We start from the raw sequence: 23,179 nt of genomic DNA, 5'->3' as shown, positions 1-23,179 counted from the left end.
CCCACTGCTTCACTTTCCAAATGGTCAAAGCAAGAAAGCCATAAGGTTGGATCTCCATTTAGGTCTCTTGTGTGGATGGCAGGGGCCCAAGCACTTGGGCCATCCTCTACTGCTTTCCCAGGCACATTAGCGAGGAGCTGGATCAGAAGTAGAGCAGCTGGAACTCGAACTGGAGCTCATAGGGGATGCCAGTGTTGTAGGCAATGGCTTAACCTGCTGAGTCACTATGCTGGTCCCAGGTTTTCTGTTTTAAGCAGAAAAACACGTCAGAATTAAAAAGTGGAAAAAAAGTTTTATGAGAATTAATGGCACTGTTGCCCACAAGTGTAGTTTTGCCTACATATGAAAGTATCACATTAAGACACATTCAGTGTGAAGTTTCCACAGTAAAGAAGGGAAGTTTGGGTTGTCTTAACACTTGGTTGAAAAGTTCACCTCATAAAATATATTTTGATGTTTGAAAATCTTTTTTAATGCAATGATATGAGTTTTGAAAACAGTATAGATATTTTGGGGGGTATAAAAATGCAATTGGTGATTAGTAGAGAAAATTACATAGGAGAATCTTACTAAAAACTAACCTGGTAACTTTCAAAAAGGAGCCAAAGTTGCTAACAACTTCATGAAAACATTAATTATGAATTGATCATTTCAATAAAGTTTCAAGGTACCTACTAAAAAGCACATTAAAAATTCATAAACTTCCTAATTAAAGCACTCATAAATGGAATGTTTGCCTATAACTTTTTAAGCAACAGTTATTTGGTCTTTAGTTAAATATATAATTTTAGTCATCTGGATAATTTTGACCATGTTATTTTAAAATTTTTTAATTTATTTGAAAGCCAAAGAGACCAAAAGAGAGAGGTCTCCCATTAGCTGGTTCAGTCACCAAATGCTTAAAACAGCTGGGACTGAGCCAGGCTGAAGTTAGGAAGCGAAAACTCAATCCAGGTCTTCCACATGGTGGCAGGAACCCAACTACTTGAGCCATCACCAGTTTCTTACCAGGATGCATATTAGTAAGAAGCTGGAATCAGGAGCAGAGATGGGACTTAGACCCAGGCACTCTGATATTGGATGCAGGATATTCCAAGTGGCATCTTAACTGTGCTAGGGACTGGCACTGTGGTGTGGTGGGGTAAAGCTGCTGCCTGTAGCACTGGTATCCCATATGGTTGCCAGTTCCAGTCCCAGCTGCTCCACTTCGGATCCAGTTCCCCACTAATGCATCTGGGAAAGCAGCAGTAGATGGTCCAAGTGCTTGGGCCCCTGCATACATGTGGGAGATCTGGAAGAAGCACCAGGTTCCTAGATTCGGATTGGCTCAACTCCAACCTTGGTGGCCATCTGGGGAGTGATCTAGCAGATGGAAACTTGCTCTCCCTCTCCCCTTCTCACCCCTTCTAACTCTGCCTTTGTAATAAATGAATAAACATTAAAAAAAAAAAAACTGTGCCAAAAGCCTGTCAGGACCATGTTATGTTTTATGAAATTGAAGTCCTGTATTCATTCTACCAGTTCACAAATCCATTGCTATTCCAGCAGACATTAAAGTTACCTAACTTTATCTTAAAATTATGAATCACTTACTCTTTGGATATTTTTTTTTCTGAATTAAAGCATTTATCTGAATATTTGCTGAAGGCCTTCTTAGTATCAGGTAGTGTTCTGGGATATAGCATGAATAGACCAATAATTGTTGTCCTTGTAGTGCACGTTGTGGCACAGTGGATTAGGCCACCGCTTGGAACACTGGCAGCCTCTGTCTGCATACTGGTTCAGGTCCTAGCTACCTTGCTTCCAGTCCAGCTCCCTGCTAATGTGCCTTGGGAGCAGTGAATGATGGCTCTACTACCTGAGTCCCTGCCACCTACGTGGGAGAACCGGATAAAGTTCCTGGCTTCTGGCTTCAGTGGATGGGAGATCTCTATCACTCTGCCTTTCAAATAAATAAAAAGTCTTTTTAAAAAAATTGCTTTCCTTGTAGAGCCTATAGTCTACATGGAGGTGATAAGAAGCTGAAAAAGATGCTTTTGAAAGAGAGGATGTTTAGAGTTATAGGTTACACTATGGCAGCTCTTAGCACCAGATCTCAAGTGACACAGAAACTATGTGTGTTTTTTTTTTTTTTTAATTTATTTCTTTATTTGGAAGGCAGCATTACAGAGAAGCAGAGGCAGAGAGAGGTCTTGAGTCTGCTGGCTCAGTCCCCAAATGGCCACAATGGCCAGAGCTGAGCCAATCCGAAGCCAGGATCCAGGAGTCTCTTCTGGGTTTCCCATGCAGGTGCAGGGGCTCATGGACTTGGGCCAACTTCTACTGCTTTCCCAGAGAGCTGGATCAGAAGTGGAGCATCCCAGACTTGAACCAGCACCCATATGGGATGCCAGCACTGCAGGTGGCATCTACTTGCTATGCCACAGTGTAGGCCCCAACTCTATGTTTTTTAATGCAATGAACTTAGGGGATGATTGTGATAGAGGGACGTCAAATGTCCGATCCAGGGAAGAAGCCCCTTTGTTCCAGGTAGATCTCATTGAGGTGAAATCTGAGCCAAGACATGAAGAAGATAAGGGAGTTATCACTGTACTTAGTTGGCAAACAAAACAGCATTTTAAGCAGAGGGACCAGCCAGTGCGAAGGCCTTAAGATGGAATGTGCCTGGCATGTTTGGCTTACAGTAAAGAGGCCAGTGTGTCTGTAGGGATGGGAGTATAGGGAGAAATGAGGTTGCTGGAAGCCCTATGATACACAGCTATATCAGCCATCTTCAGGACCTTGGCTTTAGCTGAGAGAAACAGGGAGCCATCGAGGGCTTTTGAGCAGAAGAATGACATTATCTGTTGACAAATCCACTTAGATATGAATAATTTTTAAGATAAGGAGGCTGGCGCCCTGGCTCAATAGGCTAGTCCTCTGCCTGTGGTGCCGGCACCCTGGGTTCTAGTCCCAATTGGGGCACTGGTTCTGTCCCGGTTGCTCCTCTTCCAGTCCAGCTCTCTGCTGTGGCCTGGGAGTGCAGTGGAGGATGGCCCAAGTGCTTGGGCCCTATACCCACATGGGAGACCAGGAGAAGTACCTGGCACCTGGCTTCAGATCAGTGTGGTGTGCCGGCCGCAGTGGCCATTGGAGGGTGAACCAATGGCAAAGGAAGACCTTTCTCTCTGTCTCTCTCTCTCACTGTCCACTCTGCCTGTCAAAATTAATTAATTAAGGAATAAATATGAAATTATACACACTTATATTAATTGCATATTTTTAAACCTTGAAGTTATAATCTCATTTGAGGATCAAATTTTCTGGAGAATTTTCCACTTAAAGAGCTCCCCTGTGTGATGTGTAAGTAGGACTTCCTTCTCTGTGCCTATTTCTTTTTATTTATTCTTTTCCATTTTCTCAATTACACATTTTTGTGTTCATTTGAAATCTTAAGTTTTACCTAATATGGATTCTTTTTTAAAAATATTTGTTTATTTATTTGAAATGCAGAGTTACACAGAGGTGGAAAGAGAGAGAGAGAGAGAAAGAGAGAAGTCTTCTTTCCGCTGGTTCACTCTCCAGATGGCCACAGTGGCCAGAACTGTGCCTATCCAAAGCCAGGAGCCAAGCGCTTCTTCTGGGTCTCCCATGTGGGTGCAGAGGCCCAAGGACTTGAGCCATTTATCACTGCTTTCCCAGGTCATAGCAGGGAGCTGGATCAGAAGTAGAGCATCCAGGACTCAAACCAGTGCTCACATGGGATGCCGGCACTGCAGGCAGTGGCTTTACCCCCTACGCCACAGCGCTGGCCCCCTAATATGGATTCTTTTTTTTTTTTTTTGACAGACAGAGTGGACAGTGAGAGAGAGAGACAGAAAGGTCTTCCTTTTGCCATTGGTTCACCCTCCAATGGCCGCCGTGGCCAGCGCACCGCGCTGATCCGATGGCAGGAGCCAGGTACTTATCCTGGTCTCCCATGGGGTGCAAATATGGATTCTTAATGTTGATATTCTAAGATATTCTTGAATAAAATCAATACTAGGGTAACTCAGTTAAAATAGTATTTAAAATTCTTTATCCATTTTTCTGAATATCTGAGTCATAGTCACAAAGACATTACTGTATGCCTTTTACAAATCATATTTTGAGGGCCAAATATGTACCAGTGTCATAAAAGTCTCGTTCTCTTTTGCTGTAAAGAAATCATGATCATCTGTTATTGTCCAAAGAACATGGTAACTGGATTGTTATTATTCGTTTCTATGGTTTCTTTTGTTCTTTAATAAAAGGGGGGTTTAAGATTAGTGGGGTGAAAGTTGATGTATATGTAAGTTCACCTTTAGGTAAAATTGTGACACCGATAAAGTTTGACTTCCTCTTTGAATCCAGAAACACTCACCAAAATATCTCTAACACCTATCACAGTACCTAGCACATAGTAGGTGCTCATTATATACTTGTTTAAATGAGTGATGATTTCCCTGGGGCATCTCTTTCATTAATTTGTTAGGGACTTTATTGCTCACCTCAGGAGTATTTGCATTTGAAAAGACTGCCTACCAGAGGAAGCGCAACTTCTGCATAACTATATGAACTACTGATGGTTAAACATCAGACATCAGAACAGAGATATTTTAAAGTAGGAAAATTTTCCCCAGGGCCCCTTTAAGCCACATCAATGGGTAACTGTTTACTTTGCTTGTCACTAGGTCAGATGACAGTTTGAGAAATTCAGAGTTGCATTTGGCATGTAGCCTTACAACACCATATCCTGAATTATTTCTGTTTCTTGATTCCTGTGCAAAAAAATTACACAGGAGTTGACGATGTGGTCATCAGCAATGTGGTCGATCTGGAGACAATTTATTTATAGTTTGTATTGTTCTGTAGGCCATGAAAACTGCCAAACAATATAAACTCTATTTGTGTAGCTCAGGCAATTTTCCCAGTACTTCAGTCTTTCCCCAAGGCCTTAGTGACTGGGAGGCAAAGAAGAGTGGGTGGCCCTTGAAATGCCAAACTGAAGATAGCAGCAGCCTGTTGGCCTCATATTGGGCCTGGAAGTCTGTGATGCCCCTGAGACATCCTTGTATTTAACCTACGGGCCCCTCCCTCTGAAGGGACTGGTAGATTGAGGCATATACATAGGGCTGACTGTTTTCAAAAAAAAAAGGAGCTGGACAGAAGTGGTGAAGACGATTTGGTTAGGACTGTTGCACTAGGGTAAGAGACCTCAGTACAGATCCGCGCTCCGTTCCAAATACACCCACCGGGGATAAATGAGGACTTATAACCAAGGAGCAAGAGGGTCCGTGGATGGAAAATTGCTGGGAGGAGATATCAAGTCAGGTGACTGAGGTTTGGCCAAGCAAAGATCTGTCACCACTGTAGACATCGTATACAAAATGTTCTTGAACGAGGCTAGTTGGAAAATACAGTTCTGCACCGATTAATTCTACAGTGGCATTGCAAATCTCTTTACGTTTTTTGACGACGAAGGTAACCTTTACAACACGGCTTTTTTCCAGGCCCCAGGTTCCTCGTGGGCAGCCTTTTCACCCCCTCCTGACCCCTCCCCATTTTGTTCTGTCATCATCCTCGGGACCTAAGCAAGGAGACAGGATGACAGTGTGGGCTGAATGAGGAAGCGGACGCAGCGCATGTGCTTGGTGCTTTTCAAACCGTGCTCGCTCTCCCCAGGGCCTGACGCAGCCCGCTACGCAGAGAACTCTGAAGTGAGGCAGACATGAAGCAGGCCTCTGCCGGAGCACGGAGGAACCCCGACGGCTCCGAGTCCCGGCAGCAGCTGGGCCCGCCTTTCTCCTTTCCCCATTGGCTCGGCCTCTCCGTGCGTCAACACCTGCGACGCTAGCGTTACCCTCCCAGCGGCGGGCGGGGCACGGGGCGCGCGAGGCGGGGCCCAGCGCGCACGCGCAGGCTGTTGGCGCTGGGTCTGGACGTGAGGAGGGAGGGGGGGTGGTGTTCTCGGTTTCCTCGGTTACCTGAGGGGGCGGGGGTGGGGAGTTCGAGGCGGTGGCGGCGGTGGCAGCGGTGAAGACTACGCGGGATTCTGCCGGTGAGGAGGAGCGGGCGGTGGCGGCAGCAGCCACAGCGCAGGTAAAGGGATCAGCCCCGCGCCGACAATGCCGGCGGAGAGCTCGAGGTCTGGGACCTAACCATGGCCTGAAGGAAGGCGGTTTAGGGGTGGTGGCAGTTAGCCCGGACTGGGGGTCGCGGCCGCTGGGCTGAGGGCGCTGTGGGACTCGGCCCGACGCGCTAGCCTGGGGCTTCGCTCGGAGGCTTCGAGGCTTCAGGACGTTTCCCCCCGAGGCGCCGGGCCACCCATGACAGCCGATGAGCCGCGGGCAGGATCTGGGCCCGGCTGCTCCGGGACCACTGAGGTGACAGCGCGGCCACCGGGCGCTAACTTTATTTCCCAGCGCGCGGGGGGCGAGGTCCGCCCGGCTGGCGGCGATTTGCAGCTTGCCTTTATTGTATTTTCATCCCGTGGCGCGGCACTCCCTCACCCCAGGCGGGCCCAGATTGGCAGGTTGACTGCCGGAGTTGACAGTCTCCGCGCCATCACCCCGCCGGTCGCTGCTCTTGCCCCGCCGGAGCTCGCCCACCTGGGTTCGCGGCTTTTCTTTGCCTGGGGCACCCTTTGCGCGGGCAAAAGCCTGTCTCTCCAGCGGATCCCTTGAGACATCTGGTGCCAGTCCCGGCACCTTTGGAACGTTGACTGGCATGCCCTTTCTCCTGTGATGGGTTAAACAGTATGGGAAATAACCCAGGGAGACCCGGGTTCCACGGTGTGGAGGCCCACGGGGTGTTTCGCGGTGGAGAAGACAAGCTCAGAGGCTTTAAGAAACCCTTCCTTGATTGTTATCGGTTAAACAAATCATAAGAAAACATCTCTTATATGCTCAGCAGACTGTGCACACCCGGTGACAGTACTTGATAGTTGATGGGGGTTTGTTTTAAGCAGAAAATATTGAGAATTGAATCTTGTGTTGATTTCGGGCCCGTGTTTCCTTGAAGATCGAATTCAGTTCGCATTTTCCCTGGAGTTTTTTTTTTTTTTTTTTTAACACACTGATATACAGCACACTGAATTGGGCTTTCCTTCCTGCTGATTCTTGGCTCTTCTGCTCTGTTGCTTTAAATTTGCAGATCCAGAAACCTTATGCTAATAAAGATGTTGACTGTAAGCTTTCATTTTATAGCTGTAGTTAATTAATATGGGGTATTTGTCTTTAAAGAGCTTTGCAAGTAGCCAGCAACTTTTTTTCTGATAGGTCATTGCTGCCATCTGTATTGTTACTGTAAAGATTGGAGAAGAGAGGGCATAAAGAGAAATGAGTTATTATAATTTATATGAAAATAATTTGTAAACTTTGAAGTTATATATTAATATTTAGTAAATATTTCTTGAGTGCCTACTATTTACCAGGCACGTTTCCTAACAGACAAATATCCCCTCTTTCTTGGAGCTTGCCTTCTAGTGGGGAACCTCAATAATAAACAAAATATGTGTTGTGTCAGATGGTGTTAAGTGCTATAGAGCAAAAGCAGGAAAGAGGAAGGAGGAGGAATCCGTAGACTGAGGGGGTGAGGAACCTTTTTTCTGCAAAGGGTCATTTGGATATTTATAACATCATTGAGGAACCATACAAAATTGTCAACTTAAAAATTAGCCTGCTATAGATTTTTGAACTTTGAGTCCTACATGAGGTTGCCTTGGCAGGACCAGACCAAATGATTCTGTGGGCCTTTTACACCCGTGGGCTGGATGTTCCCCACCCCTGCTTGAGAGGTGCAATTTTTGGTAGAGGTAGCTAGCTAAGGCCTCCTGGAGAAATTGACATTTAGGGCCAGCACCTTGGCTCAATAGACTAATCCTCCGCCTGTGGCGCCGGCATACCGGGTTCTAGTCCTGGTCGGGGCGCCAGATTCTGTCCTGGTTGCTCCTCTTCCAGGCCAGCTCTCTGCTGTGGCCAGGGAGTGCAGTGGAGGATGGCCCAAAGTCCTTGGGCCCTGCACCCGCATGGGAGACCAGGAGAGGCACCTGGCTCCTGGTGTCGGATCAGCACGGTGTGCTGGCTGCAGCGGCCATTGGGGGGGTGAACCAATGGAAATGAAAGACCTTTCTCTCTGTCTCTCTCACTGTCCATTCTGCCTGTCAAAAAAAAAAAAAAAAAAAAGAAAGAAAGAAATTGACATTTGGCTGTATTGGAAGTGGAGCAGCTGGGACTCAAACTGGCATCAGAGCTATCATGGGATCGTGGGATAGCTCTGATGCCAGTTTGAGTCCCAGGTGCCCCACTTCTAATCCAGCTCCTGGCTAATGCACCTGGAAAAGCAGTGGAGGAGACCCGGGAATAAGCTTCTGGCTCCTGGCTTTGGATTGGCTCAGTTCCGGTTGTTGTGGCCATCTGGGGAGTGAACCAAAGGATGGAAGACCTCTTTCTCTGTCTCTACTTCTCTCTGTAACTATGTCTTTCAAATAAATAAAATAAATTTAAAAGAAAGGAAGGTTAGTAAAGTGGGAGATCAGGTTATTTAAGGCCTTGTAGGTCTTTGAAGGACTTAGATTTCTCTGAGTGAGCAGGGAAATCATCACTTTCAATAAAGAAAGGATATAATTAGACTTACCTTTTAGAAGGGTCACTCTAGTGAGTGGATGGAGCACAGACTTTGTTGTAGGGGAGAGGCAGGGGCAGAATCAGGGATACTAGTTCTAGGTCTGCTGCCACAAGCCAGGCCAGCAGTGATGTTGTTTGGAGCAGAGTGGGATTGGTAGAGTTGGTGAGAGTTCTTCGATTTCTGAATAAATTGATGGCAGAAATGAAAAGGACGCGGGCTGGCATTGTGGTGTGATGGGTTAAGCCGCTGCCTGATGCCAATTCAAGTCCTTCCCATCTAGTTCCTGCTATGGCCTGGGAAAGCAGTAGAAGATGGTCCAAGTGCTTGTGCCCCTGCCACCCACGTGGGAGACCTGGATGAAGCTCCTGGTTCCTGGCTTCTGGCTTCAGTCTGATCCAGCCCTGGCCATTGTGGCCTTTTGCGGGAGCGAATAAGTGATGGAAGATCAATCTCTCTTTGTAGCTCTGCTTTTCAAACAAATAAAATAAATCTTAAACAAAAAGGAAACCAAAAATTTTGTCCTAGACAAGTAGAATAAAAGGATGGATGTGTTATTGAGATGAGGTTTATGAGGAGTAGGTTTGATGGGGAAAAGGTTAGGAACTAGTTAGAAGACAATGAAATTAGACATCCGACGGGAAGATTAGTAGTGATAAACTAGTGGTTTTGTATTAAAGAAACTTTTTATGTTACACTGACTAAATCAGGGGCTTAATATTTTTACCCATATAACAGCCAATTTTTATTTCATACTCTTTTTCTTTTTAGCCCTTGTACTCAACCTAGTTATTTTCAAATGTAGTTTTGCTTTGTTTGCTTGTATTTAGAATATATTTTGTTTCAGTTACAAAAAGCCATATAATCCAGAATTTCAGAGTTCATTTTTAGTTTGTTGCTATATTTAACTCAAATACTTTCACCCGATTAATCTTTTTCAGAATTATCTTTAGATGCCTGGTTTAAGTTCAAAAAATTATTTTAAGCCAACAAATGTTATTATTAAATGTAATTTCATTCGGCCATTTGTAAAATTGCCATGGAAAGGACTTATATTTTTATTCTTTACTAATATGTCAGTAATATAAAGGGATTATTTTAATTCTTTTGTTTCATTAAAGGTGACCTGAAATAAATGGGCCATCACATGGTAAATGGAGATCTTTTAAATCAAATTATACAGTATTTAGGGCAACAGAATTTGGTGAAACTTGGATCAGAAATATATTCAGAGATCTGGAACTTAAGTTCTGCCCCTTACATTAAGAACTAGAAAATAAGCTAATGTTTCAAAATGAGTTTTCAACCTAAGTATATATCTTAAAAAAAGTATAAAAATATTAATGATACACTGATTAGGAGTTAATGATGACAGTTTATGCTATTTAACATTAATTTCTTTCATTGCTGCTTCACACCAGTGCTTGTCCTTGTACCTCGTTAGCTCCCTTGCCTTATTTGTAGTAATTTGGAGAGGTCTGATCCATTTGAACATTTTGAATGCTAACTGCTGGGGAAAAAAAATCTTGCTTAATAACATCAAAGAGTAATGATTAAAGCTGATCATTTTGAGGAATCAAAAAAGGAATGAAATAATTTTCCAAAAGTCTAGTCATTGATCCATTTGAATCTGATTCTTTGACATTGAAATTCCAAGTGGGCTAGGAAATGAGGTATTCTAGCTATTTTAAATGAGTAGAAGAAATGGATGAAATATAGGATAGATTAAAACACATACAAAAATGTTTATAAAGCTATTTCCAATCATCTTTTAAAAGTAAAGCAATGTTCATATAATGGACCACTACTTGGCAATTAAAAAAAATGATGTATAGGTCATGCAATAACATGAATAGATCCCAAAATAATTATAGTACATAAACAAAAAGGACCAAAAAGGGCATACCTTATAGTTCCATCTTTAAAAATTCTAGGAAATGCTTACTAATCTATAGTGGCAGAAAGCAGACCAGTGGAGGCCTACATATGAGTTGAGAGAGTAGGGACAGGAGGAAAGAACAATGGTTTGCCAAGAACTTCAAGGGGGATAGATGTAGTAACTATCTTGATTAATAATGATGGTTTCATGAGTGTGCACATATATTGACACTTGTCAAATTATGTACTTAAGATATGTGCAATTTTTTGTATACCAGTCATTCCTTAATAAAGTAGTACTTTAAAAGTAGCTTGACCATGAAAAGACATGGAGGAATCTTAATGGCATTTTGCTAAGTGAAAAGAGCTAATCTGAAAAGACTGTATGCTGAATGATTACAGCTGTATGACATTATGACAAAGGCGAAACTATAAAAATGGTGAGCAGATCAGTGATTGCCAGCCATTAAGGGGAGGAAAGGGATAAATAGGCAGATAAATGGCAGAAGATTTTTAGGTCAGTGCAACCATTCTTTATGATACTACAGTGGTGAATATATCTCATTGTACATTTGTCAAAACCCACAGAATGTTCAACCCCAAGAGTGAACCTTAATTTAAACTATGGATTATGGGTGAGAATGGTGTGTTAATATAGGTTTATCAGTTGTAACAAATGTACCTTTGTGGTTGTCTTTAGGTTGTCTTTATTACCTTGGACAGAGGTAATAAGGGAGACTGTGCGTGTGTGTATGATGGCAGGGGTATACTAAAACTTTGTACTTTCCCCTTAATTTTTCTGTTAACCTAAAACTGCTCTAAAAAATAAGGTCTTTTTTAAAAAAGATTTATTTTATTTATTTGAAAGAGTTACAGAGAGACGTAGAGACAGAGAGAAAGGTCTTCCATCCACTGGTTCACTCCCCAGATGGTGGCAACAGCTGGAGCTGTGCCGATCTGAAGCCAGGGTCAGAAGCTTCTTCAGAGTCTCCCACATGGGGGTGCAGGGGCCCAAGGATTTGGGCCATCTTCTGCTTTTCCAAGCAGAGAGCTGGATTGCAAGAGGAGCAGCCAGAACTAGAACCGGTGCCCATGTGGGATGCTGGCCTTTGAGGCCAGGGCTTTACCCCGTTGCGCCACAACGCCAGCCCCTAGTCTCTCTCTCTCTCTCTTTTGTTTTTTTTTCAGTAAAATGAATAGAAGATTTTTTGCCAGAAACCTGAAGAATTGTATGTTTCACGTTTTAAAATGGGGCGGGGGGACAGGAGGTTAACCCCAGAACCTACAGTAAAAATCTCGACACTGACTGATGCCTAGAAAAAATTGCAGATCAGATTGCCGAATGCTCCGTGATTTGTGATTAGAAAAGAAGGCACTGATTACTAAAACCCATAATTTGCTTTTTAAAAAACACATCATTTTAAGCTAACCTTATGCTCACTTTGCCAAAAATAGAATGTTTGTATAGTAATCTATATATAACTGTTATCTATACCATCACAAAACACACCGAACACTGGAGTAAGGGAAAGGGTTTATTGGGGAAAACCCAACAGACTGGAGGGATGGGGCAGCGAAGGGAAAAAAGGGCCGCATGTCTGGGAAAGGGGTCTAATATACCTTTTCTAGGGGGCGGGCAGTGAGGTAGGAATTAGCCAATCCCATTAGGTTGGGGGTGGAGCTTGGCACAGGTAGTTTGGGCCATGTGACTACCTGGCTTTCAGCAATGGCAGCAGGCATAGAATGTAAATCAGGTGTAGATCATGCCACAGATAAGACTGCGCCTGCACCATTTTCCTAACCATAGCACTTCAGTTTATTGAGTACATTCTCTATCATTTCATTTAACTTCATGACATATCTGTGAGTTAATGAAAGATGAGGAAGTGCTCAACAGTCACAGCTCTAGGAAACTGCAAAGGGGACGGATGGATGGATATTTAGAATGGACGGGCTTGGACATAGGGTAGAGGTAAGGTAGAACTGCCAGAGTGAATAGTGATACTGATAACTATTTTAATTTTTAAAATACAGGTGGTGGAGCAGATTTGGATATGTGAAATCTATCAGTTTTCTTTAGTTTGATGAGATTAGAAATTTTATTTCCTTTGTTGGAATTGAGTCAGATACAAGTAAGTCTTTAAAAAAAAAAAGGCATGGAGCTCAGGAGAGAAGTCTGAACCAAATAAATAAAAACATCTTCATTCGTTCTGCAAATACTCATATATTCTTACAAATACTTTTGGTAATAAAGGGAATAAAGGGAGGCCGCTGGATGGAAGCTTGAGCAGGGAGATATGATCAGTGGAAGGTTTACTTTTCTTTAAAATGGATAAGTCAAGGATATTTTAGTGTATGGAATGAAAGGGGTTTTGAAGAGAAAGAAAATTGTATATGTGCTGCGGAAGCAAGCACAAAGAGCAAGAAAATTGAGCACACGGTAATAAGCTACCTCATCAAAAATGATCTTAGAGGAGTGGAAGGATTGAGACCAGAGCACAGGTGACAGGTGAAAGTGTTATTCTGAGCCGGCACCGTGGCTCACTAGGCTAATCCTCCGCCTTGCGGCGCCGGTACCCCGGGTTCTAGTCCCAGTCTGGGCGCTGGATTCTGTCCCGGTTGCCCCTCTTCCAGGCCAGCTCTCTGCTGTGGCCAGGGAGTGCAGTGGAGGATGGCCCAAGTGCTTGGGCCCTGCACCCCATGGGAGACCAGGAGAAGTACCTGGCTCCTGCCTTAGGATCAGCGTGGTGCGCCAGCCGCAGCGGCCATTGGAGGGTGAATCAACGGCAAAGGAAGACCTTTCTCTCTCTCTCTCTCTCTCTCTCTCTCACTGTCCACTCTGCCTGTCAAAAAAAAAAAAAAGTGTTATTCTGAAGAACAAGAGTAATGCATCTTCTGTTGTTGTTGTTTTTTTTTTTTAAGATTCATTTATTTATTTGACAGAGTTAGACAGGAGAGGCAGAGGTGGGGGGAGGGAGGAAAGGAGGGGTGGGGAGAGAAAGAGAGAGAGAGAGAGAGAGAGAGAGAGGTCTTCCATCCAATGGTTCACTCCCCAATTGGCCACAACGGCAGGAGCCAGGAGCTTCTTCTGGGTCTCTTACGCGGGTGCAGGAGTCCAAGGAGTTGGGCCATCTTCCGCTGCTTTCCCAGGCCATAGCAGAGAGCTGGATCAGAAGTGGAGCAGCTGGGTCTCAAACCAGTGCCCATATGGTATGCTGGCGCTTCAGGCCAGGGCGTTAACCCACTGTGCCACAGCGCTGGCCCTGCATTTTCTGATTTTAAAAGAAAAGGAAATAGGGAGTAGATCTAGACATAAATATCCAGAACAATGTCTCTTTTATCTGTTAAGCAAGATTGTCTACTGATTGAAAAGGAGTAAGTTGGGGTTTGGCACTGTGGCGTAGCGGGTAAAGACGCTGCCTGCAGTGTCGGCATCCCATATGGGTGCCGATTTGAGTCCCTGCTGCTCCATTTCCTATCCAGCTCTCTGCTATGGCCTGGGAAAGCAGCGGAAGATGGCCCAACTCCTTGGGCCCCTGCCCCCGCGCGAGAGACCCTGAAGAAGCTCCTGGCTCCTGGCTTTGAATCGCCATAGCTCTGGCTGTAGCGGCCAACTGGTGAGTGAATCAGCGGATGGAAGACCTCTCTCTCTCTCACTCACTCACTCTCCAATCTCTGTGTAACTCTGACTTTCAAATTAATAAAGAAATCTTTAAAAAAAAAGAAAGAAAAGGAATAACATGGGTAGGGGTGTGCCCAACTGTGATTGGAAAAAGGACTTCACTGGGGAGAAGTAACATCATTACTGAATAGTGATGAATAAATACCCTCCCAAGACTTGAAATAAAAAATGTATAAACAAACCAATCAGAATGGTTAAACAGTCTTCTCTACCAGTCTCCATAACAGTGCATAAAGAAAAATAGATTGAATCTGGATGGGGATCGGAATGAAAGAGTTGAAGTACTTAGGTAGGGGAGTAGTGTGAAGTTAAGGAATTGAGGGTGGTTATGAAGTAGCTTGTAGAAGAGCTGATTTTTTTCTTTCTAGCCAGCCAAGATGAGGCTGATAAATATGGAGAAGGAAGATGATGAAGAATCTCTCAGGATTAATGGAAGTAAAGGAGTACTATAGATGGAAAAATATATAAACATGATGAGATCCTCAATTTAAGATTCTGGAGCTGGAGCTGTTTCATGAGATAGGTGCCAAAGCATGACCAATGATGATACATTGTCAAAATTAATGATTCTGATTAACAACAATGATGATTTACATTAAATTTATATTTCATTTTATTTGAAAGCGGGGGGTGGGGGGGCAGACCTGTGGTGTATCGGGTGAAGCCACCACCTGCAGTACCAGCATCCCATATGGGTGCTTGTTTGCGTCCTGGCTGCTCCATTTCCTATCCAGCTCTCTACTCTGGCCTGGGAAAGCAGCAGAAGATGGCCCAAGTCCTTGGGCTTCTGAACCCATGTGGGAGACCCGGAAGAATCTCCTGGCTCCGGATCGGCACAGCTCCGGCTGTTGTGGCCAATTGGGGAGTGAACCATTGGATGGAAGACCTCTCTCCCTCTCTCTCTCTGCCTCTCCCTCTCTCTCTCTGCCTCTCCTTCTCTCTCTGTGTAACTCTGACTTTCAATTAAATAAATAAATCTTAAAAAAAAAAAAGAGAGAGAGAGCTAGAGTTCATAAAGATGAGAAGTAAGGAATTCATGAAGGAAGGAGAAATCGCTTTATGTGTGAAAAATCAGAAAGGATAGGTGGGTGGGTAGGGTGGTGATACAATTGTTTGACCAAATAAATGCTGTTTTGAGAATGAGAAGGATGTCTTTAACAGTTGTTCTGGGACAACAGAAGTAAACCAGGGCTGTCCTAGGCAAATTGGCATGTTTTGTGTTATCAGCAATAGGTACCAAAGGAGCTGTCACCTTGGAAATTAGTTGTGGATGTTGGGAATGAATGAATTTAACCATAAATTAGAGGGGCTTAGAATGGAGCTTACTAGCTGTCGCTCCCCCTCTTCGTGGAGGAGTGACACTAAACCCTGCCTAGGTTTCCTATCCGAGTCACGGCACCATTATGTCGCTCCCCGTCTTCGTGGAGGAACGACACAGGACCCTGCGCTGTTCTTTTATCTGCTCGGCCCTCCCCGGGTTTGCTGCTGGTTCTTCCCGGGTTGGCTACCGACCCTTCCACCTCCGTGGAAGGGCGGTTCCCCCTGCCACTTTCCCCACTTCCGCAGGGGAGCGGCACACCGCCGGCCGGCTCTCTCGGGGGCTGCACAGGTGTTCCTTCAGATAGATGTTCCTGGTGCATGTTGTCTCTCTCCTCCTTTATAGTCCTCTTCCACCAATCCCAACTCTGCTACCCACACGCCAAGTACGCTGCTCTCCTCCAATCAGGAGCAGGTCCTACAGTTTATTGGTTGAACTGGAGGCAGCTGTGTAGAAGCTCTTTCCTCCTCTCCCAGCGCCATATTGTGGGAGAGCAGATGTATAGAATAAGTCTTAATTCCAGTAACTTAGGCCAGTCTCAGTTGCTCCCCACAACTAGCCTAAGATTATTTTCTCTGACTGAATGATACTATCTTGAAATGTTCTGGGTATATAGTCTTATAAAAGAATCTTGGGATTGGAGAAAATGTTCATGGAAAATGTATAATAAGAAAAAACTGCATGGATTTTAGAATATTTTGGCATAAAAATAAACTAATATTAACTTGTTACATGTGTCTGAACAGGATCTAGTTTGAGGTGCTAAGAAGGATAAGGCATAAGTTTGAAAAGAGCCCTTATCACTGCAAAATGAATTCTGATAAAATTGAAGTAAGAAATTTATTTCAAATTTATGGTTACAGTGTGATGGAGAAAGATAACATCATTGCTGCATTACAGAAGGCTGATGGGGAGAGTAACCCAGAGAAATCAGCAGTTTACAAATAAATATTTTAAGAAGTGATGAATAGCATTGCAGATGAAGCTTGCAGAGATAGGCACAAATCATCACATCATTCTTCCAGGAAAAAGTTAATCTTGTTTGTTAATCTTGCCCTAACTGAAGAGAACCAACAATTAATGCCAGATGCAGTAGCCAATAAGATAGACATCTGAATTGGTTCCACTTAGACAATTCTGACCTAAAAAATAAAGTTGAGCAAATTTTTCTGTTCTATGAGTATCAAAAGCATGTACCCAGATCAGCTGTGCACAAGAGTAGAGCTTCCAATGGAAATTTTAGACAAGTGGGATAAAGATCCTGGGGCATTTCTTAGAAGAATTATAACAAGATAAAACATGTCAACCAGTGCTACAGTTTAGATGTTCATTTTGGTGTCCCACAAATGTCCATGCATTAAAGACTTCACCCAAGGATGATGCTTTTGGGAGAGGGTGAAAACCTGACCCAATTATGGTATGTAGGAGGTAGGCCTCTTAGGAGGTCCTGAGGTCATTGAAGATATGCCCTTGGAAGGTAGTTCTCATGAGAGGGTTGGTTATATAAGCCCAAGTTAGACTCAGTTCTTGCTCTGCTTCTTGGCTCACTTGTGTGATCCTTTTCTTGTACTCATTCTGCCATCCACCATTCTTATCCAGATGCCAGACCAATGAGACTGCATGAAGTTGGGCTGTAAGCCTTCAAAACTGTGAGCTGAAATAAACCTTTTTTTCATAAATGTCTTCTTTGAGGTTGTTTTTTTTTTTTTTGACAGGCAGAGTTAGTGGGAAAGAGAAAGAGAGAAAGGTCTTCCTTCCGTTGGTTCATCTCCCAAGTGGCTGCTACAGCCGGCACGCTGCGCCGATCTGAAGCCAGGAGCCAGGTGCTTCCTCCTGGTTTCCCATGCGGGTGCAGGGTCCAAGCACTTGGGCTATCCTCCACTGCACTCCCGGGTCACAGCAGAGAGCTGGACTGGAAGAGGAGCAACCAGGACAGAATCTGGCACCACAACCGGGACTAGAACCCAGGGTTCCGGCACCGCAGGCGGAAGATTAGCCTAGTGAGCTGTGGCGCTGGCCCTCTTTGAGATATTTGTAAACAGTGATAAAACACTGAGTAATACAACTAATGTGATCCTGAAGGTACAGCATAACCAAAGCAGTTGCTACCCAGAGGTTGAAGTGGTCCATAAAATGAATCAGACCAGTCAAGAGCAAAGATCACAACAACAGTTTTTTTTTGGTATGCCAAAGACATTTTGCTTATTGACTTTCTGGAGGACAAAAGAATAATAACATCTGCTTATTAGGACAGTGTTTTTAAGAAAGTTAGACAAAGCATTTGCAGAAACATGCTTGGGAAGGCTTCACCAGAGAGCCCTCTCCACTTTGTCAGTGTTCTGCTCATTGTTCTCATCAGATGAGAGTCATTTGGTGAGAGATTGATAGGAAACCATTAAGCATCCACTTTATAGTTATGGTTTGATTCTCTTTGTTTCCTGGTCTTAAAAAAGGTCTTTAAAGGGCACCCAGTTTTCTTCAATTAATAATTTATATTTTTATATAAAGCCTTTTTTATAAAAAGACTACATTGACTTCATTTCTCAATACATTCAGTTCTTCTACATACAGGGACTAAATGGCTGGTATTAGGTGTTGCCCTGTGGCATGGTTAAGAAGCCACCTGCAATGCCATCATTGCATCTGAGTTCTGGTTGGAGCCCTAGCTGCTCCACTTCTAAACCAGCTCCCTGCTCATGGACGTGGGAAAGCAGTGGAAGATGGCCCAAATGCTTGGGCCCCTATACCCACTTGGGAGACCCAGATGGAGTTCCTGGCACCTGGCTTCCACTTGGCCCAGCCCTGGTTGTTATGGCCATCTGGAGAGTGAACCAGCAGATGAAAGATATCTGTCTCTGTCTCTGTCTCTATAACTGTATTTCAAGTAAACAAGTAAATTTTTTAAAAATGGCTGGTATTATCACTCAACAAAAGTATTTTAACTTGAAGGTTATGTTGGAAAATAAACTTTATATTTTTATTTCTATTTTTTAATGTGATTTTCCATGAACTTTTTGACAAAAAAAGTGTGTATGTGTGCATTGGCATCTCTCTCTCTCTCTTTTTTTTTTTTTTTAAAGATTTTATTTATTTGCAAGAGTTACAGAGAAAAGTAGAGATAGAGAGAGAGGTCTTCCATCTGCTGGTTCACTCCCCAGTTGGCCGCAATGGCCGGAGCTGCACCGATCCGAAGCCAGGAGCCAATGCTTCTTCCAGTCTCCCATGTGGATGCAGGGGCCCAAGGACTTGGGCTATCTTCTACTGCTTTTCCAGGCTATAGCAGAAAGCTGGATTGGAAGAGGAGCAGTTGGGACTAGAACCGGTGCCCATATGGGATGCTGGTGCCACAGGTGGAGAATTAACCTGCCGCGCCACAGCGCCGGCCCCAGCATTGGCATCTCACAAATCAAGAGAGAGATTTAAGAAATGGATGGTTACTAGTTTTATACACTTCATGTTCCTCAGAGAGTTCAAATGAGATAAAGACTGGACAATGTCCATTGGAATGGATTTGGCAGTTAGAAAGCTTGAGTAGTGTTAGTAATGTGGGCAAAAGCCAGACTTCAGTGAACTGACAGGTAAGGTAAAAGGAGACTACTGTACTTCTAGTATAGACTACTGTTGAGTGATTTTGAAAGAGAAGGGTGTCAACATAATTCTTTTTTTTTTTTTTTTAATTGTAGGCAGTGAAAAAGTCAGTAGAGATGAGGGGTTAAAAAAACAGAAGGAATCTGGAAGCACACCCAGTGCCTCCTAGTACTGTCTAGTTCGTAATTTTGTTGTTACTGAAAGTATGAAAGGAGAAGATAAATTTTAAATCAAGTAAGATAAACTTGATAACAAATAATCAATAAACTGAAATGTATAGGAAATGTTTATTAAAGGGAAATACTGGAAAATTCACATTTAGAGTGTGGACTAACTTTAGGGTTCTATTTTTTCTCTACTTTAGACTGGTTTTTGGAATGGTCTAACCATATCCCAGCCCTGAGATGCATTTGCTATCTCCTAGTGATTTATTCTTGTACTTATCTCTTTCTCTCTCTCTAAGTTAGCTGTACCTTTGTACAATGGAAATATTTAATAGTTAAGTATATTTTCATTTTTGGTGTTGTAACATTTGATTCTTGGCTGAATTCACTGTTCAGCTATTTCTGTTTATTTGGCATAAATGAAATCAATGTGCTTTTCTAGAATTACAAACTTTTAAACTACATCAATGGTATTTTTTTTCCTTTTTCTTCTTTCTTTAAGATTGATCTGAAGGGTGGCCATTTGGCACAACAATTAAGGTGCAAGTTGGAACACATCCATACTGAAGTACTGGGGTTCAAGTCCCAGCTCTGCTCCCAATTCCAGGTCTGCTAATGTACACTCTGGGAAGCAGCAGGTGATGGGTCAAGTAGTTGGTTCTCTGACAGTCACATGGGAGGCTGAGTTTCTGACTTCTGGTTTTAGCCTGGCCCAGCTATGGCTGTTGCAGGCATTTGGGGAGTGAACCAGCAGATGGGAGATCTCTCTGTCTGCCTGTCTGTTTCTTTCTCTTCCTCTGCCTTTCAAATAAATAAAACTTAAAAATTGTGAGAAGACTAAAGTCAAGGAATTTGACAGTTAAAAAATGAAATCTGTTCAAAATTTTACTGTAATTCTGTAGTTCATTTATCTTAGTTCCTTAGAAGAATAATAGTCTTGCATAATTGTATAAATATTTCAGTAGCACTAATACACTGGATGAGTGTGAAATTAAAACAATGGTAGGAATGATTTCTTCTTTTATCATAACATTGTGACTTCCTTGAAAGGGCAACTAAACATATTTATCAGTTCATAAAATATGTTCATTGTTATTGTTTCTGGTTATTCATTCACTGAAGTGCAAAATTCAGTGTGTTCTGGCCAATGGCAAAAGAGGAAGTTTTACTGGTATAACTTGTAGGACAACTGCTTCTATCCATCAGTTCACTCTTATTCTACTTTTCATATTTATTTGCTTGTCTAGACTTTGTTTGACCTTTACTGCATTATGACTTCAAACGTGTTAAAGATTAAAATCCTTGGGGCCAACGTTGTGGTATAGCGGGTTAACCAGCCACTTACAGTGCCAGCATCCCATATCAGAGTGCCTCCTTGAGTCTGATGCTCCACAACCAACTTAGCTCATGGAAGGCAGCTGATAATGACAAAATTACTTTGGCCCCTGCCACCCACAAGGGAGACCTGGCTCCTGGCTTCAACCTGGCCAAACCCTGGCTGTTGTGGCCATTTTGGGGAGTGAACCAACAGTTGAAAGATTCTCTCTCTCACTCTCTCTCACTCTCTCTCTGTCTCTCTGCTGTTCAAATAAAGTAAATAAGCCTTAAAAAAAAAAACGATTAAAATCCTTTGTCATTTTTTACATTTCCTCTGGATGCTGTTTCCAATGATAGTAATGCTGCTAATTTTTCTTTAAGTTTTTTCTCTGTTGGCCATGTTTAAACATTTTGGATAATACCTCTAAAGTTATTTGTTCCATATTACTGAAATATATTTATTTTCTTTACATCTAATTTTTTTTTTTTTTTGACAGGCAGAGTGGACAGTGAGAGAGAGAGACAGAGAGAAAGGTCTTCCTTTGCTGTTGGTTCACCCCCAATGGCTGCCGCGGCTGGCGCGCTGCTGCTGGCACACTGCGCTGATCCGATGGCAGGAGCCAGGTGCTTCTCCTGGTCTCCCATGGGGTGCAGGGCCCAAGTACTTGAGCCATCCTCCACTGCACTCCCTGGCCATAGCAGAGAGCTGGCCTGGAAGAGGGGCAACCGGGACAGAATCCGGTGCCCTGACCGGGACTAGAACCCGGTGTGCCGGCGCTGCAAGGCGGAGGATTAGCCTAGTACATCTAATTTTTAAAAAATAGAATCTCAGTAAGGCAGTTTTACAAAAATCTGATTATATACAATTTAAGGAAACATTTAAAAATGAAATTATAATCAAATTAATCTTGATGCTTAATATATTTTCTGAATTTTGTACTGTCATAATTTTTGTACAGCCCAAAGAGAAAAGAGACAGAGATCATCTGGTTTAAAATATATGTTTATCTGGTTTAAAATACATATGAACAGTAGGGGTCAGAAATGTTAAGTGCTTTCTGAGTGATCCTCAAAGGAGTTTGAGGCAAAACAAAATCTCTTGACTTTCAATCTGGTGTTCTTTATACTATACCACCCGTGTCTCTAACATTTTAATGCACTTTAATAAAGTAATCCTTTGACCAAAAGATGCCTATGTACCATAAAAACCTATGGTATTTTATTTGTAATATATAATTTACTTAGAAATTTAACCTTTTTCTTTACATGTGTAAGAACAGATCACAGTTATAGAAACCAATTGTGATGATACTCAATGTGGTAGGAAAAAAACAAAGCATGGGATGAATTTGAAATTGCTGCACTCAGAAAGTATTTATATTATATTTCTTTCTTATTTTCTATCCTCCAATCCCTATGCCCTTCTCCCCTAGCTGTCCCTCTTCATGGATGGTGAGAGAGCAGTAAATTCAGCGAGCAGATCTCAATTTGATCTTGCTTTTTTTTTTTTATGTGAAACGTTTTATTATAGTCAACATTTTTTTAATAGTTACTGCCTCAACTGCCTGTTGTGCTTTTTCAGGAGGGAAGCCAAATATAGTGTGTCTGTAAGAATTACAGGAGTAAAAGAAAACTAGTGTTGTCTATCCTTGCAAAATGTCTTTAAAGCTTATAAATATTTGTGTTCAGCATTTCTTTGTTTTTAGATTTTTATTTTAAAAATTATTTATTTGAATGAGAGAGAAAGAGAGAAAGATTGAGAGAGAGAGAGAGAGAGAGACAGAGAGAGATGTCTCCCATCTACTGGCTCACTCTCCAGATGTCTGCAACAGAAGTGCTAGGCCAAGCTGAAACCAGGAGCCAGGAACTCAATCTAGATCTCCATGGGTAGCAAGGACACCACTACTTGAGCCATCACCTTTGCCTCCCAGTGTGTGTGCTAGCAGGAAGCTGGAACAAAGAGTAGAGTTGAGACTCAAACCCAGGCACTCTGATATGAGATGCAGTCGTCCCAAGTGGTGTCTTAGCTGCTGCAATAAATACCTGCCCTGTTGTTCAGTATTTCTAAAATGTATTTTGCTGAATCTTTTGCTGTACACAATATATATTCATATACTATATTCATATTGCATATGTGCATATATTCATGCACAATGTTCATATATTCACATGCAATAAATATTCATATATATGAAAAACTCTTGGTCATTGCACTATATAGATTATTTCTATTTTTATTTCACGGCATGGAGAGCTATTATGACTATAATTGATTTTAAAGGATGTTTAGACTATGCTCAGCTGGCGCTGTGGCTCACTAGGCTAATCCTCCGCCTGCGGCGCCAGCATCCTGGGTTCTAGTCCCAGTTGTGGCGCCGAATTCTGTCCCGGTCGCTCCTCTTCCAGTCTGTGGCCAGGAAGTGCAGTGGAGGATGGCCCAAGTCCTTGGGCCCTGCACCTGCATGGGAGACCAGGAGAAGCACCTGGCTCCTGTCATCGGATCAGCGCGGTGCGCAGGCCACAGCGCGCAGGCCGCGGCGGCCATTGGGGGTGAACCAGCAGAAAAGGAAGACCTTTCTCTCTGTCTCTCTCTCTCACTGTCCACTCTGC

The 23,179-nt window shown here is 43.0% G+C and overlaps 1 protein-coding gene across 11 annotated transcripts in view; it reads left to right on the top strand.

The window, feature by feature from the left end:
* LYST (lysosomal trafficking regulator) overlaps positions 1-23,179 on the top strand; it is a 242,978-nt gene that overhangs the window by 11,694 nt on the left and 208,105 nt on the right. For 6 of the 11 annotated variants that reach the window (XM_008268236.4, XM_002717342.5, XM_008268235.4 and 3 more), the window contains exon 1: positions 5,906-6,099. The exons of 1 other annotated variant lie outside the window; for it this stretch is intronic. The gene's annotated coding sequence lies outside the window, so the exon portion shown is untranslated. Of the gene's footprint in view, positions 1-5,905; positions 6,100-13,983; positions 14,118-19,754; positions 19,891-23,179 lie in introns of those variants that run through there. 4 more of the 11 variants (XM_051820716.2, XM_051820718.2, XM_051820715.2 and 1 more) reach the window with 4 other exon arrangements.

This window comes from Oryctolagus cuniculus, chromosome 13, assembly GCF_964237555.1.
Source record: "Oryctolagus cuniculus chromosome 13, mOryCun1.1, whole genome shotgun sequence".
Taxonomy (NCBI): Eukaryota; Metazoa; Chordata; class Mammalia; order Lagomorpha; family Leporidae; genus Oryctolagus; species Oryctolagus cuniculus.
The sequence above is the reverse complement of the archived record's forward strand: the minus strand, read 5'-3'. Positions and strand labels throughout refer to the sequence as shown.